At 38.5% G+C, this 16640-nt stretch overlaps 1 pseudogene; it reads right to left on the reverse strand.

The window, feature by feature from the left end:
- Window positions 1-2847: 2847 nt before the first annotated feature.
- On the reverse strand, window positions 2848-12042 carry LOC150020021 (cytochrome c pseudogene; annotated as a pseudogene).
- Between the last annotated feature and the right edge of the window lie 4598 nt (window positions 12043-16640).

Here is a 16640-nt window from a genome sequence, read left to right on the forward strand (position 1 = left end):
CCAGTAATTCTCCTGCGACAATATTTTGCTCCTCCAACATTTTTTCTATGAGCTATAAAAATATATTTCATGACCCATTTTTATCACAGGTGGCAATCCATTCCTTCGCTCTCCTTTGAAGAAAAAAGCACCTGGAAAGAGTTTTTTATTCTTAGCCCAAATTCATTTTTTCCATTCTCTCTTAAACTTACTCCAGTCAGTCTCTATTCCCACTATTTTACAGAAATCATTGTTGTCAAGATGTCTAATGACCTCCATGTATATATATTCATGGCCAATTTTTAAGCCTCATTTTGCTTGACCTGCTATTAATTGACATAGCTCATCACTTCTCCTTGGGATACTTTTTTTTTTTAAAGTTAGCTTCATGGATACAAACACTGTCTTAGATTACCTCATACATCCCTTGTTATTACTTCTTAGTATTCTTTGCTGGTTCTTTCATTCTCCCTGGTGTCTTTTTAAAATTTTTTAAAATATCTTTTATTGATTATGCTATTACAGTTGTCCCAGTTTCTTTGCCCTCTGCTCTCCTCCACCCAGTGACCCCGCCTCCCTCCAGTTGTCCCCTCCTTAGTCCATGCCCATTGGTTGTGCATATAGTTCTTCCTAACATCATCCTGTCTACTCCACTCCCTCATACTATGCTTCTTAATTCCTGCGTTATCTCCTTCCCTTTCTCCCCTCTCCACTCCCAGCTGACTTCCCACCATAATGTTCCCCATACCCATAATTTTTTTCCCACTCTTGTCGCCTACTTAGTTTTTGATTCCCTAGCTTCTATTGTTGGTTGTTGTGATGCAGTTTTCGTTTTAATGTTCATAGTTTTGATCCTCCTTCTTCTAAATAAGTCCCTTTAACATCTCATATAACAGTTGTTTTTAATCTAATGAACTCCTTCAGTTTTACTTTGTCCTGGAAGCACTTTCTCTGCCTTTCTATTCTGAATGACAGCTTCGCTGGATAGAGTAATCATGGCTGTAGGTTTTTGCTTTTCATTACTTTCAATATTTCTTGCCAGGCCCTTCTTGCCTGCAGTCTTCTTTGAGAAATCAGCTGATAGTCTAATTGGGGCCCTTTTGTACATAATTCTCTTCTTCTCTCTTGCTGCTTTTAAGATTCTCTGTTTATCTTTAATTTTTGACATTTTGATTATAATGTGTCTTGGTTTGGTTCTCCCTGGGCCCAGTTTATTTGGAACTCTCTGTGTTTCCTGGATCTGTAAGTCTATTTCCTTCCCCAAGTTTGGGAAATTCTGCCTCATTATTTTTTCACATAATTTTTCAATTTCTAGTTCTTCTTCACCTTCTGACAGCCCTATAATTCAGATGTTTGCTCTCTTATAGTTGTCCCAGAGGTTTCTGAGCTTCTCCTCATTTTCCTCCCTTTTTGTTTCCTCTTTCTGCACTGGTTGACTGTTTTTTCCTTCCCTATGTTCCAATTTGTTGATTTGATCTCTGGTTTTCTTTTCCTCACCACTTGTTTTGTATGTGTTTTCATTAATTTCAGCAGGACTAGCCTCCATTCCTTCCCTGTCTTAATTAAGCCCCGCTGTTATTTCTGTAAGCTGTCATAACTATAGCTCTGAACTGAGCCTCAGAAAGATTACCTATTTGTTTGCTCATCCATTAATTCATGTATTTGCTTTCTGGTCAGCTGCGTGATTGGGATCTCTATCATTATCCCTGCCATCCTGACAGTTTTCATTTTACCTTTCCTCCTTGGGCGGGGCTGTACACTCCTCACAACAATCTGGTCCTTTGTGTGGGGGTGGGGGTCCAAGGTGGATTCCTGCCATTCACTCTCTGTTGAGAGATCGGGAGCTTCCTCATCCATTCCCATGCCCTCTGGGCCTCACAGTCTGAGGCAATGGGAGTCTGCCTTCCCTGGTGTTGGAATCGCGAGCTGACAGGTTTGGTCTGCAGCTAGGGGTGCTCCCAGGTGCTTCTCGCCTCCCCTTAAATACGGTGTCTGTGTTTACTGCAGTCTCGCTGCTTGTTGCTGCAGCTGCTGCCAGCAGCACAGCTTGATCTCTCTGTTTTGGCTTTGCCCCTCCTACCCATCCAGATGAGCATCACTTGTTTATAACTTCATATGTTGGACTTCCATGTAGCTTTATTTTCTGGAAATTCTGGCTATTTCTGGTTTTGTGGTAGCTGTAGTCCTTCTTAGTTGTGGAGGGAGATGAAGCGTGTCAGTCTAGGCCTCCATCTTGGCTGGAAGTCCTCTGATGTCTTTTTTTTTTTGATGTGTTAAATATTCTTTATTTGATATTATATACAAACCACAGTAAAATGCCTTTCATTAAGTAAAAGGCAACACCGTAGATACAGAAAATTTTAATTAAATTGGCATAGTTAGGAATAAAAAGATAAATGGGTACTACCAGCTTATCTTCAGCTCTTGCCTTTTAACAGGCTAATGAACACAATTTGAAACACAAGAAGGTCTTGTTTTTCTAATAAAGGGTGAGGGATTTTCTCAGTATTTAAACATGTTAAGATAATCAGTTACATAAATCTAAATATAAAACCAATCTCCTACGGGTTCTGAGATGTCATTCACCATCTCTGTGAAAAGCTGAATATTACAGATCAAGTCCAATATTATTTTTTAGAAGGGGAAAATAGTGATAGCAGTTGCTGAATTGAAATTATCATTAAAGTTCAAAAAGCTGACCATATTCATTTAAGCACTATCCAATCTTATGTAAACCAAAATCAGGATTGCCCCAAAGAAATGTTCTATTAGCCATTCATGATCTGAATTCTGATGCTAGATCAATTTAAAAATGGTACACAAAAAAAGTTGTGAGTTATTTGTAATAAATTAGGCAGTGGCCAACTATTACTCATTAGTAGCTTTTCTGAGATAAGCTATCAAATCTGCCTTTTCTGAACTCTTCTTAGTGCTAACAAAGATCATTTTTGTTCCAGGGATGTACTTCTTGGGATACTCCAAATACTCCATCATTGTCGCCTCTCCCCAGGTGATACCCTTGTTCTACTTGGCATTCAAGTAAGGAAATCTAGGGGCCTGACTGGTCTTTCACACAATAGACCATGGAGATTTGGCCCAGTCTTATGCTTGCCTCCCTTTTCCACAGTATGGCACTGGGCACATTTCTGAACAAAAATCTTGCCCTTCTCAATGCCACCCCTATTAAAATCACTCTTTTGCTGTGCATAACACAGAGGTTCCCACTCTCAAGCTGGAAGTCCTACTCTCTACTCCCTGATGTCTTAATTTTGGAGGGCCTCTGGTTCATTCTTCAGAGATCTCCTCTTCCTTATTTAGAGCCACACACTCACTTCCTTGATAATATTATTTATTCTTATGTCACTCCATTTATCAAATTTCTCCTGTTTTTTTTCCCTGAACTCAGGCTCTTCCATCCAACTGCCTCCTTGAAATCTCTTTCTTTGTCAATAATTTTATACTATTATAGCAGTCCCTCCCTATATCGTGGTTCACTTATTGCAGACTTACTGTATTGCAAGATTTTAAAAAATATTATATTTAATTATTTATCGTGGATTTTTCGCTATATCACGGTATTTTGTGGTACTGTATATGTATGTTTTTAAAGTTACATAGGTTTAGGAGTGTAGAATAAATGTAAGGGTCTTACTTCGCGGGGGTGTCTAGAATGTAATATCCATGATAAGTGAGGGAATACTGTATATCTAAAACTGAATTTCTGATATTCTCTAGAAGTTCTCATGTGAAGTCTTCCCCATCTTAAATGATGGCAACTTCAACCTTCTAGTTGCTTAGGACAGACTTTGGAGTCAAATTTGACTTCTCTCTCATCACCCCCTCCCACCTCCAGATCTAATCTGTCCTGTTGGCTCTACTTCACAATATATGCAGGATTTGATGACTTCTAACCATTTCTACTGCTACCTCTGTGCTCCAGCCAACCACTATCTTACTTAATCACTATTGTAATGTCTAACTACTCTTCCATTTCTAATCATATTTCATTATATTTAATAGCCCTGGCTGGTTTGGCTCAGTGGATTGAGCGTCGGCCTGCGAGCTAAGTGTCGCTGGTTCGATCTTCCAGTCAGGGCACATCAGAGAAGGAAAACTCTGACTCCAAAAAACCTCCGCTGCCTTGCGGCATACCTCTTCAGGGGAAAGGCTAAGGGAGTAAACCCCGACAGAAAATCCGGAGCCGGAGTCCCTAAGGCGGTTTGACGTTGTAGTCAACACCGGCAACTCCTGCGGCGCACCTGAAGCCAAGCTGTATTGACTCCGTCTTTCCCTTGGACCCTTCAGCTGCGAAGAGAGGGGGGGTCTGCTGCATGGGCAACAGCAGACCCTCCATATCACCCTGCCCAGGCTCTGTAGCTTCAGCTTCACTGGAGAGGACACTCCAGCGTCATCGCAAGATGTCGATTCAACACGGGAGGAGACAGGATACCGTGTCACTCCCGAGTCGGACTGCATAGCCATTCTCGGCGGTGCAGATGGACTCTTAAGAAGCTACACCATCGTCTCTCGAGACGGACGGCTGCCGACGGATATTTAATACTCAACACAATAGCTTGTATGTTTAAAACATAAGTCAGATCAGTGAAACATATATATTTTCTCAACATAGCATCTAGTGGCTCTAAAATATAAATCACATTATGTAATTTCTTCACTCAAAACCCTCCAATGGCTGCTTACTGAGTAAAAGATTTTTTTACTATGACCTCTAAGGCATTATATAATTTAGTTTTCATTGCCATCCTAACATAATCTCATCCTAATTTCCCTCATATTTACTCAGATAAAGTCATCCTGGTCTCCTTGATGTTCCTGGAAAACACCAGGCACACTTTTACCTTAAAACTTTTGTCTTTGTTGTTGTTCCCTCTGCCTAGAATATTCTTCCTCCAAGAAATCTCACATTTAGTTCCCTCATTTGCTTCAGCTATTTCCTTAAAAGCCACATTTCAAAGGTGTTCTCTGGTAGCCTTACCAAAAAATTTTAAGTTGATTTTGATGTATGTCAACCTTCCTTGCTAAACATTTTTCTCCTTAGCATTTATCACTATTAACATATCATATATTTATTTAATGGTTATTTTTCTTATTACTGTATTTAGTGTCTAGAATAATACATGGTACTTGAGAGGCACTCAGTAATTGTCTGTTGTTGACTAAATGATTTTTATGAGGGGGACCCAAAAGAACCCAGAAATATCTTGTGGAGGCCAGGCCCTTTTATAGTACAGGCTTCCCCTGCTAGATTAGTGTTCTAGGAACCCATCTGTATCAGTGTACCAGCTGGCATTGTTGTGAGAGGCTGCATTCAGCTTCAGACTCTTTCAACTTGTTCACACATTTCATGATGGGTGATTTACGAGCTCACCAGCCCACCCTGTGCTAAATGTTATGCAGTTTTTGACCAAAAACAGCTTGACCCCCTTACCCCAGCCTCCCTATTCACCCAATCTTGCCCAAGCAACTTTTTTTTTGTTTCTCTGGATTAAAAAAAGTCCTCAAAGAGAAACGTTTTGCTTATATGGAAGAAGTGACACAAAGAATGGCAGAAGCACTAAAAGGCATCAAAATCAAAGAGTTCAAAAACTGTTTTGAACAGTGGAAAAAACGTCTTGATAAGTGTATTGCATCAAATGGACAGTACTTTGAAGGTGACTGAAGATTAAATATGTAAGAATATGCACACAATTTTTAATAATTAAATTCTGCTTTTTTTGGCTCCCCCCCTACAGTGGTTTATTTCACCCTTCAAATGAATAAAAGTAACTTCTTGGTACATGTAAAACATTCAAATTATATATTAATGACTTTAAGTTGCATATAATGTCTTTAAATCATATATGAATGAAACGGGACTCAGTGATATTTAACCAAAAAGCAGATAGTGAGCACCAAGAGGCTCAGGGTCAAGTGGAACCTTTTCTTTGTTTTCTAAGGGGGCAAAATATAAATGCCAAGACACAATATATTGATTTTAATGCCTTATATTTAATACTTTAACATATTTTCATTTTTGGAAACAGATAGTTTTTTATCTAAAATTTAAAAAAATAATTAAGCATGTAAAAGAGAATATAATGTTGAGCCATTTTGAATTTCAGATTATTATTCATCGATATTCAAAGGGTGCTACAAACTGTATTTCAGCATTGAATATGATTACTTGGTATATTTAGTAAATTTTATGTTAAGTTACAACTGGTTGCCCTCTACTACTGTATAATACCAAGAGCTGGCATGATAAGGCATATATTTCACTGAATTAGGAATGAATTTTTTGAAGACATGGAATATGAGCATTAGAAACAATTTGTAAGATAATGATGATTTCTAACCAGTTAATACAATATATCATAAGAACACAGTTTGCAGTCTAGAAAAGGAGGTCTACCATTTACTGAGTAGCTACTGTTTACTGAACTGTGCTAAAAAGTGGGCTACATGTTATTTATATTACTCCCTTAATTCTAGCAACAACCCTAGGAATTGAATAAAACCACCTTCATTTTATAGGTAGAAAAACTAAGTAAATATTTAAACAACTTGTTCAAGGTCTTAAAGCTAGAAAGTGAAAAGGTTAGGGTTTAAAAACATGACTCCCTGACTCCAAAGCTATTTTTGTTTTTACCTGTTATGCTACTACAGAAAATTTAAAAATAATGTATCTTTCTCTAAAAATTCCACAATAAAGAGAAGAAAACTTTTCTTTTTGGGACATTTCTTCTCTAATATGGTCTTATTTTTGTTAGTCCTTTGCCTTTCATGGGAAATGAATTAAACTGCAGGACTATAATAATGGAATAAGAGGGAATCACAGAGTTAATTAAAACAATTTTACTCTTTACTATACTATAACAAATAGATGCTATGATTAGATTTCTAAGTAGTACTATTATGAACCAAACTATTCAGTCAGTAAGACAATCATTCAATTAATTTAAACCCATGTTGAAGTGAGTGAACCTTATTTGATGTTATAAGTTTAGAAGTCTAGAAATGCCTATTAATGGACCTGGATTTTCTAAATGGGGTATATGGGTCCTATTCTTTGTCATATTCCCTACTATGTATTTTGCTAGTTTATAAGAACAGCATCACTCATTGTACTTTCACTGAAAGCATATCAGGAGTTCATCCTTTCACAGTGCCTGAAAATGTTCATTAACCCAAAAAACCTACAGTTTAAAGGACTGGCTCTGGGTCTCTATTGAAAATTCCCTGTACCTACCCTTGTGGTGTCTTTTCTTCCTGATGTAGTCAAAGTAGTGAAATGGATTCTTGTCAGTTATTGTGTTTGAGCATCTTCAGAATCCAAGAGTAAGTAAAACTAAGGACACAAGTAAGAAGAACCAGTGAGACAACAATGATTATTATAACCTGTTTTTTTTTCTATTTCATTCTTTTTTAGATATAGGATATATTGTACTAAAGGAGAACATCATGCCTAAGTTTGATTGAAGAGTTCTGCTTAACCAAAGGAATAAATGGTTGTCATATTGTGTTTGTCAGTTGTCTTTTGTCTTCCTTCCTGAGGAATTTGTGCTGTGTTTCACTGCACCAACTTTTTCTACGTGCTTAACTTAAGTTTTCTGGAGGTTTTGGTAACCTGTTTCATTTATGCAACAAGCACTTATTGACATATTTCTATGGACCAGTCAGTAGCCTTTGAGTTTATGTCATATTTTCTCTCAGCCATGCTAGCTGATGGCTTTTCTTTCAGTTTGTTCTCTATAGATTAAAGCTTTATATTTAAAAAAGATCTTTCATGCTTTCCCTTTTAGACATTGCTATGTAATCCTTTAAGTACTTTACCAAGGTCCCCTATCAAAATTAAGCTCCACCTGTCTTCTCATAGTATTCTCTCCTTTAAAAAAAAAAAACAAAACTGTTTGCCCAGGAATAACACTTAAGTAGTTTGCTTTTAGTAATTTACATGTGTCTACTTCTCCTACTAGTTTAGTAATAGACTTGCTGTCGTCTTCATCTTCATGTCCTCTGTAGATCTGTAGCACTTTGCATCAAACTTTATTGTACAGTGTAGATGTTTTACACATTAGAATAATGCTTTCTGCTAGAATAAATAGAACCCAAAATGTATAATGTTCTCAAGAGAAGACTATTATTTGATTCAACATTATTGTTCTAACTCAGTGGGCAGTTTTATTTTATGTAATGATTCATGGGTTCAAGCTCCTTTTATTTTGTGGCCCCACCATTTACTAGGGCCCCATCAACACCTTTATCCAGCTGGTGAAAGAGAAATAGGGGAGGAGATAGGAGACTTCTTAGAGCCTTGGTCTGGAAATAACTGTAATAACTGTATTGCCTCTGTCATATTCCGTAGTGTGGAACTCAGTCATATGACCAATTAATAGCACAGGAAGCAGGCTGGGAAATGTCTAGCTATATGCCCAGAGAGGAGGAAATAGTTACTTTTTTGGTAAAGAGCTAGCAATGTTTTCTATACTTATTAATTTAAATTTTTATTTTATCAGACTAAAACCTAGTAGATTTAAGTAATGGAAAACATTCCCTCATTTTTATCAAATGCCTCTATGTTTCAGACACTGCTGTAAGTATTGCATTACATCAGTCAACTAGAGAAAAAACAATTCCTCCCTATAGAGATTTTATTCCAGGTTGTGTGTGTGACATAAATTAAGTTAATTATATAGTATATTAAAGGTGATAACTTGTGTGGAAAAAATAGACTTAGCTAAGGAAAATCAGAAGTGGTAATAGAGGAGACATTGAAATAGATGATAATGGAAGGTGTCATTGAAAAAATGACATTTGGCCAAAAGTGTGAAGAAGGTGTCGGAATGAATCTTGTGGTTTCCAGACGAAGAATATTCTTGGCAGAAAGACTTAAGGTGAACCATGCCTAGTTTTGTTGAGGACCAGCAGTCGAGCCAGTATTTCTTAGAAGAGGGAACAGGGGGCAGGGAGCATAAAGAGATGGTGACAGAGAGGAAATGGCCCAGATGGGAGCCATTGCAGGATTTTGAGCAGAGCAGTGATATAATTTAACTCCTGTTTAAAAAGATAACTGGCTATAATATAGAAAGAATGACAGGAAAGAGGCAAGGATGGAGGCAAGGAGACCAGTAATATTTGACAGTGGGACAGAGATGGTGATGACTTGGACAAAGGTGGATGAAGATGCGAGAGTGGTTAGATTTTTTTGCAGTTAGCACTAAAAACATTTGCTCATAAACTGGATAAGGCAATTCAAAGAGAGAGGAGTCACATTCTTTGGCTTGATCCACTGGGAAAATGAATTTAAGGATGATAAATATCATTGCATTTTAAAATCATAGCTAATTTTATCTTTAACTCCAAAATCTGAAGCCAATTTTGAAATGTTATTGAATTACCTATTGAAATCCTCATTGAATTAAATTTATAGTTTTCCTGTTCAATAGACAATCTACCCTTTGGTGCCAGTCTTTTCTCTCTTGACTATTTCATCCTCTGAGACCAAGCCTCTCAAATCACATATGCTCCTGAAGATATTCCTGAGCATTGTATCCTTTTATTGATTTTTTTTGTTTTGTACCAAGTAAGAATTTCATATTCTTTCTCTCTTTTTTTCCTTATTGTGTTTTCTATTTCCTATAAATTCCTACACTTAGGCAGGGTTTATGAATGGTATTTTTACAGGGACCTTGATGTGTTTGGAAACCTGGACATTGTAGCTTACATGTTTTGAAGCCACTGTATTCCGTTACCTGTGATTTATGCTATGGCACTGTATACAGTTAGCAAATGAATACATGTTTTCAGAGTTTTAAATATATTGATCATCTTCCATTAACCAAAACACAAATAAAGTAAATGAGAGAGCATATACTATAATTGGTGAGGTATTTTGTGTGGGGTAACTGGTACATTCACCTTTTTAAACAGCATTTTCTGATATTAACTTCATAAAATTGTTATTGTTAGAGTAACAATATGTATACATAAGACACATTATAGCTTCTTTTTGCTTTGGTGTTATTGGTGAGTGGTGTTAAATTTATAACTACTGATTACCTACACTTTCTCTCATCCTTTGCCTACCAGAGACACAGGCCATACTGAGCAAGCCTAATGCTAAAATATTGTTTCTCTGGGAAATTTACTAATCCCTGGATTCAGGATCTGTGGGAAAAAAATTTTGTCTTTGGCTATAAGAATCCCAAGATAACTCTGGGGAAATACTTTAACTCTAGTAAGAGAAAGGTGGGCTTGGCATATAAATATAAAATGCCTCTGGTTGACCCAAATAAATTCTTTGCTCTATTTGCATATGACCTCAAGAATTAAATCACATAATGAGATGATTCTTTAAGAGGAAATCAGTTAAAAGTGAAAAGAATTACACTTTGTAGGAGGCTTTTCAAGAGCTCTGTGAAGAGTAGGGGAGAATGGTGAAACATCAGCTTGACTCACTGTCAGCAGACATCTATTGACAGGCATAATGTATCTCATAAGAGGATACACAATCCTTTCAGGCCAAGAAAATGGAAAATGCTATGAAAATATATCCTCTGGATGAGAATTGTTATGACTGTCTTCATGATAACTTCATATATTGTGCCTGTTCTTTTTTAAAAAAGCTATTTTAACTTTATGTGTTCAAGTTTTATTAAATTTATTGGGTATGACATTTGTTAATAAAATTATATAGATTCCAGGTGTACAATTTTATAATACATCATATGTATATTGCATTGTATGTCCACCACCCAAAGACAAGTCTCTTTCTGTATAACTGTTCTCATACTTGGACAGGAGCCAATAGTGCAGAAGTTGGGGGTGTTACATTCATTTTCAACATGGAAAGTCTACATTTTGAAACACTCTATTTATTTATAAATCTTTTATTTCATACATTAGCTGACAAAGAAGTTTATTTCTATAAGATCATCATTACTGGAACAGCAGACAATTTTATAGTTTGTTCATCATTTTGTTCTTTTCCTTAATTTTCCCCACCATTCCACAGTATCAGCACTGTGATAAAATTCCTTGTCACACCAAGTAAACAGATAAACATATATTGAAATAGTATAAAATATAAGATGTTTCTGGGATGAAATATTCATTACAAACCTTTTGGTGTCAGGCTAGGTCTTCCAGGAATTACCCTTATGTCTGCCCATCAACTTCTTGATTGATATAGGTGGTAATTATTTGAATGAAGTTATAAACAGAGCAGCAGCAGATATAAAAGTCTTAGATCAGAAGTTTGCTTCTTTTTGTGTAGGAATGTTAAGTGGCTGGTGTGATATCAGAGCTTTTAAAAGCATTAGAAGAATTTATGGAATCAGTGTGTCTGTGCTGAGATCAGTGGTATCAAGTTCATAATCAAGCATAGTATCATCAAATGTGTTTGAATAAGATGTCATGCAATCTGTGATGACCAGGGCATTTGCTAGAGAGAGAGTGGGTGGCCTTGTGGCTACAAGTATAATAGAGTAAAAAATGTGGAATGGGTATGTGTGATAGAGGAAGTGGGAATGTCCATTGGTTCAGGGGTGGTCGCAGTTGGTGTGGGTAAGCTGGAGGAAGCAGATTTGTAATGGAAGGTGATGAACTGCTGAGAGATGAGGTAAAATCTGATAAACTATTAGTTGGAGCAGTAATGGAGGCAGCAGAGGAAGTATTGGCAGCACCATCTGTGTTGGTGACAGTGCCTGTGTCAATGGCTGCTTATGTGATAGGGAAAAGAGAAGTAGTGGGTATAAATGCAGGGATAGCAGGTGAAATCATGTTGGGAACCAGTGTGGTAACATCAGCTGAAGTGGGCACAACAGATAGTCTCACTGGGGAAGATCTGGTAAAAGAAACTTCTGCACCCAGAAGCAGTAGTACTGGCTGGTGTTGCCAAGAGAGTAGGTTGGAGCTGGTAGGAGCAGTTGTGCTTGCAAGAGAAGGCCTAATGTAGGCGTTGGTGGTGGTAGAGGGAATGGAAGTGGTCACAGTCATGGATGTGCTAATGGTGCCTCCAGGTGAGGCAGAGAGCGCAACTGTGGTAGAAGCAGCCTGAAGCATGGTATTAGTGGATAAAGTTGCAAGTATTGTTGGGGAGGCAGTGATTGCAGGAGAGTTAGTGACATTTTATATGGCACTTGCTGTTAGGTTTCTAAGAATGTTAGAAGAAGCTGATTGATTGGTGTAAGGAGTAAGTTTAGTAGTGTGAGAAGAGGTGGTTGTGGGAGTTGGTGTATATAGCTGGTGACAAAGGAAACAGTAGTGAGAAGCTCTGTTGAGGCAGAAAGGATGCTGACTGTTGTGGACTTGTACTGACAGCTCATATCAGAGAAGCAAAGATTATTGCAGAGGAATCAGACATAAGGGTAGAAAGTATGATGATTTCAGGAAGTTCCAAAATGTCAGTTGGACTTCCGGCCAAGATGGAGGCTTAGACGGACGCACTAGGTCTCCCTCTACAACTAGAGAGGAATACAACTACTTCAAAACAAAGGATAACTAGAAATTCCAGAAAATAAAACTACACGGAAGCCCAACATATGAAGTTATAAACCAGCGGTGCCCTTTGGGCAGGTAAAAGCGAAAGGGGGCGGCGCTGTTTGTGGTTGCACCTGGGACAGCGGCGGGGAGAACAACCCCGGCTGCAGTCGAACCCCGGCAGCTCGCGACCCCAACGCTGGGGAAAGCAGCCACCACATCGCCTTGAACAGTGAGGCCCAGGGGGGCGGGAGGACGGATCCCGGTCTCCTAGCGGAATAACTGTGTGAATCCACCTTGGACCCCCGCCCCCAAAGAAAGCGCCACAGGGCTGCGAAATAGGTCGCGGACAGGCACTGGTCGCTGGATTGTGACGACAAAGCACCACAGCACAGCAAGAAAGGCTGCCGAACGGCGGCCGGTCGCTGGGTCATTACGAGTACACAGGCACTGCCCCCTACAGCCGGCCCAAGAAAACAAAACGCATCTGTCAAAATGAGGCAGACAACTATAGAAATTCCAGTGGCACAGCTCACCAGGCAACAGATGGAGAACCTGACAGATGAACAGATAAGAAACCTGTCAGATGCTCAGTTCTGGGCCATTGTTATCAGGTGGCTTACAGAATTCACAAAAGATCTGGAAAAAGATGAGAAAGAAGCGAAAAACACTCATAACGAAAGGAACAAAACCACATACAAGACAGATGGTGAGGAAAAAAAATTCAGAGTTCATTTCAACAAACTGGAATATGGAGAAGGAACAAGAAGTCAACCAATGCAGGGAGAGGAATGGGAAGCAACGGTGAGAGGATCAGAAACCTCTGGGACAGCTATAAAAGGCCCAACATAAGAATCATTGGTTTGCCAGAGAGCGAGGAAGATGAACTAGAACTTGAAAAATTGAGTGAAAATATAATAAAGGAGAACTTCCCAGACTTGGGGAAGGAAATAGACTTACAGGTCCAGGAAGCACAGAGAGTTCCAAAAAACTGGACCCAGGGAGAACCACTCCAAGACACATTATAATCAAAATGTCAAAAATTAAAGATAAAGAGAGAATCTTAAAAGCAGCAAGAGAGAAGAAAAGAATTATGTACAAAGGGGTCCCAATTAGACTATCAGCTGACTTCTCAAGGGAGACCCTGCAGGCAAGAAGGGACTGGCAAGAAATATTCAAAGTAATGAAAATCCAAAACCTACAACCACGAATACTCTATCCAGCGAAATTGTCATTCAGAATAGAAGGACAGAGAAAGTGTTTCCAGGACAAAATAAAACTGAAAGAGTTCATTAGATCCAAACCACTGTTATATGAGATGTTAAAGGGACTGGTTTAGAAAAAGGAGGATCAAGACAATGAAATCTAAAATGAAAACTGCATCACAAGAAACAACAGAAGCTAGGGAATTGAAACAAAGGCAAACTAAACAGGCAACGAGAGTGGAAAAAGAACTATAGGTACGGGGAACATATTGGGGGGAGGTCAACAGGGAGGGGGAATGGGGAGAGGGAGGGAGATGATATAGGAATTAAGGATCATGGTAGGAGGGAATGGAATAGACAGAGAGAGGTTGAGAAGAACTGTATGCACAACTAATGGACATGATCTAAAAGGGGGGGACAACTGGAGGGAGGGGGGCCACCGGGTGGAGGGGAGCAGAGGGAAGGGAAATTGGCACAAATGTAATATTATAATCAATAAAACACATTAAAAAAAATGTCAGTTGGCATAGAATCAGGTGTGGTTATTGAAGTTGACACATCATCAGATGACATGACAGCTGCTGTGATGATATCAGATGTGGAAGTATCTACAGAGTGTGAGTCAGTTACAGTGGTGGGGATTCTAACTGCCACGGAAGGGGTAGAAGACTTGACAGTGGCCCTAGGTGGTGTGTTGATGGTAGTGACTATAGTGATGGCAGGGTTGAAAATAATGACTTTTGTTGCCTGGAGAGAAAAACTTTTAGTAGAAACAAGTGTTGTGGTGATTAGGGTGGATGCGGCAGCATACATGCTTGTAAGAAGTGATGTTGCATCACTCATGGTGGTAGTTGTAGCAGTAATAGCAGAAACAGATGCTGTGCCAGCTGATTTGCATGCCGCTGGAGAAAAGACAGCTGAAATGGAAACACTGGAAGTGACAGCTGATGTGATAGGAGATCTCAGATTGACAGCTGTGATGAGATTTGTGGAAGCATGTGGCCTGATAGTCTTAGCAGCTTTGAAGTTACTGACCTTACAAGTACCAGATGTGGAAGTGGATGTGACCTTGGCAGTTGTCATGGGTTTGGAGGCAATAGTGGAAAATGAATTTATGTTTGTGGCATCCAATGGTATGTTGGCAGCAGATGTAGCCTTAGGGACAACTGATGAGGTAGTATGAATGGAGGATGATGAAGTGTTGATGGAGGGTACCCTGATAGATAAAGAAACTTCTGTATTAGTGACCAGAGTTCCAGTAGTGGTGACAAATTTTATGGTCATAGTGGCATTTGTGGATAAAATGACAGATTTGTCAGTATTAGTCACTGGTTTGAAGATGGTAGTGAAGTTGGTGGTGCACTCATATTATTATTTTTTAAAGTATATTTTATTAATTATGTTGTTACAGTAGTCCCAATTTTTTTACCCTTTGCTCCCCTCTGTCCAGTACCCCCCTTACCTAGCAATCCCACCCCTCTTAGTTCATGTCCATGGGTCATGGGTCTTGGCTTCACCCTTTCCTATATTATTCTTAACTTCCTCCTGTCTATTTTGTATCAACCGATTATGCTTCTTAATCCCTGCAACATTTCCCCATTTCTCCCCCTCCCCCCTCCCAGCTGATAACCCTCCAAATGATCCCCAAACCTATGATTTTGTTCCTGTTTTGGTTTGCTTAGTTGGATTTTGTTTTTATTTTTTTTAGATTCAGTTGTTGATAGTTGTGAGTTTGTTGTCATTTTAGTGTTCATAGTTTTGATCTTCTTTTTCTTAAATAAGTCCCTTTGACATTTCATATAATAATGTCTTGGTGACGATGAATCCCTTTAGCTTTACCTTGTCTGGGAAGCACTTCATCTGCCCTTCCATTCTAAATAATAGCTGTGTTGGATAAAGTAATCTTAGTTGTAGGTCCTTGCTTTTCATCATATTGAATACTTCTTGCCAATCCCTTCTTGCCTGCAAAGTCTCTTGAGAAATCAACTGATAATCTTATAGGCATCCCAATGTAGGTAACTCTCTGCTTTTCTCTTGCTGCTTTTAAGATTTTCTCTTTATCTTGAACCTTTGGCACTTAAATTAATTTGGTGTGGTCCTCCTTGGGTCTAGCTTGTTTGGGACTCTCTGTGCTTCCTGGACTTGTATGTCTATTTCCTTTGCCAAATTTGGGACATTTTCCTCTATTTCTTTTTTTTTTTCACATAAGCTTTCAATTTCTTGCTCTTCCTCTTCTCCTTCTGGCATGCTTATGATTTGGACGTTGGCACGTTTAAAGTTGTCCCAGAGGTTCCTAAGCCTCTTTTCATTTTTTTCAATTCTTGTTTGCTCATTCAGTACTGGTTGACAGTTTTTTTTTCTTCCTTATACAGTATTCCCTCACTTATCACAGTTATTACATTCTAGACCCCCCCACGATAGGTGAAAATCCACGAAGTAGGAATCTTACATCTATTTTAGTATTTAGATATATTTTAAGGCTTTATAAACCTTTCCCACACACTTATAAACCGTTCCCATTCCCTTATTACCATTTCCCACTCTCTTATTAACCTTCTCCACACTTTTATAAACACTACTTATGTTCTTAAACATATTCTACACTCTTAAACCTACATAACTTTAACAACATATGTATACAGTACTGCAAAATCCTGCGATACAGCGAAAAATCCGTGATAAATAATTAAATATAATATTTTAAAAAATCCCACGATACAGTGAGGTTGCGATAAGTGAATCATGATATAGAGAGAGACTACTGTATTTCAATTTATTGATTTGAACCACGGTTTCCTTCCCTTCACCATTGGTTTTGTGTGGATTTTCCTTTGTTTCATTTAGCATAGCCTTCACTTCTTCCCTTATTCATTTGCTGTACTCAAGCATATCTGTCAAGCCTGTTAGCATCTTTGTCACCAGTGTTTTGAATTTTTCATCTGTTAGGTTGGCTATCTCCTCGTCGCTTAATTCTCC

The sequence above is a fragment of the Furipterus horrens genome, unplaced genomic scaffold (assembly GCF_987537825.1).
Source record: "Furipterus horrens unplaced genomic scaffold, mFurHor1.1.pri manual_scaffold_2, whole genome shotgun sequence".
Classification (NCBI taxonomy): Eukaryota; Metazoa; Chordata; class Mammalia; order Chiroptera; family Furipteridae; genus Furipterus; species Furipterus horrens.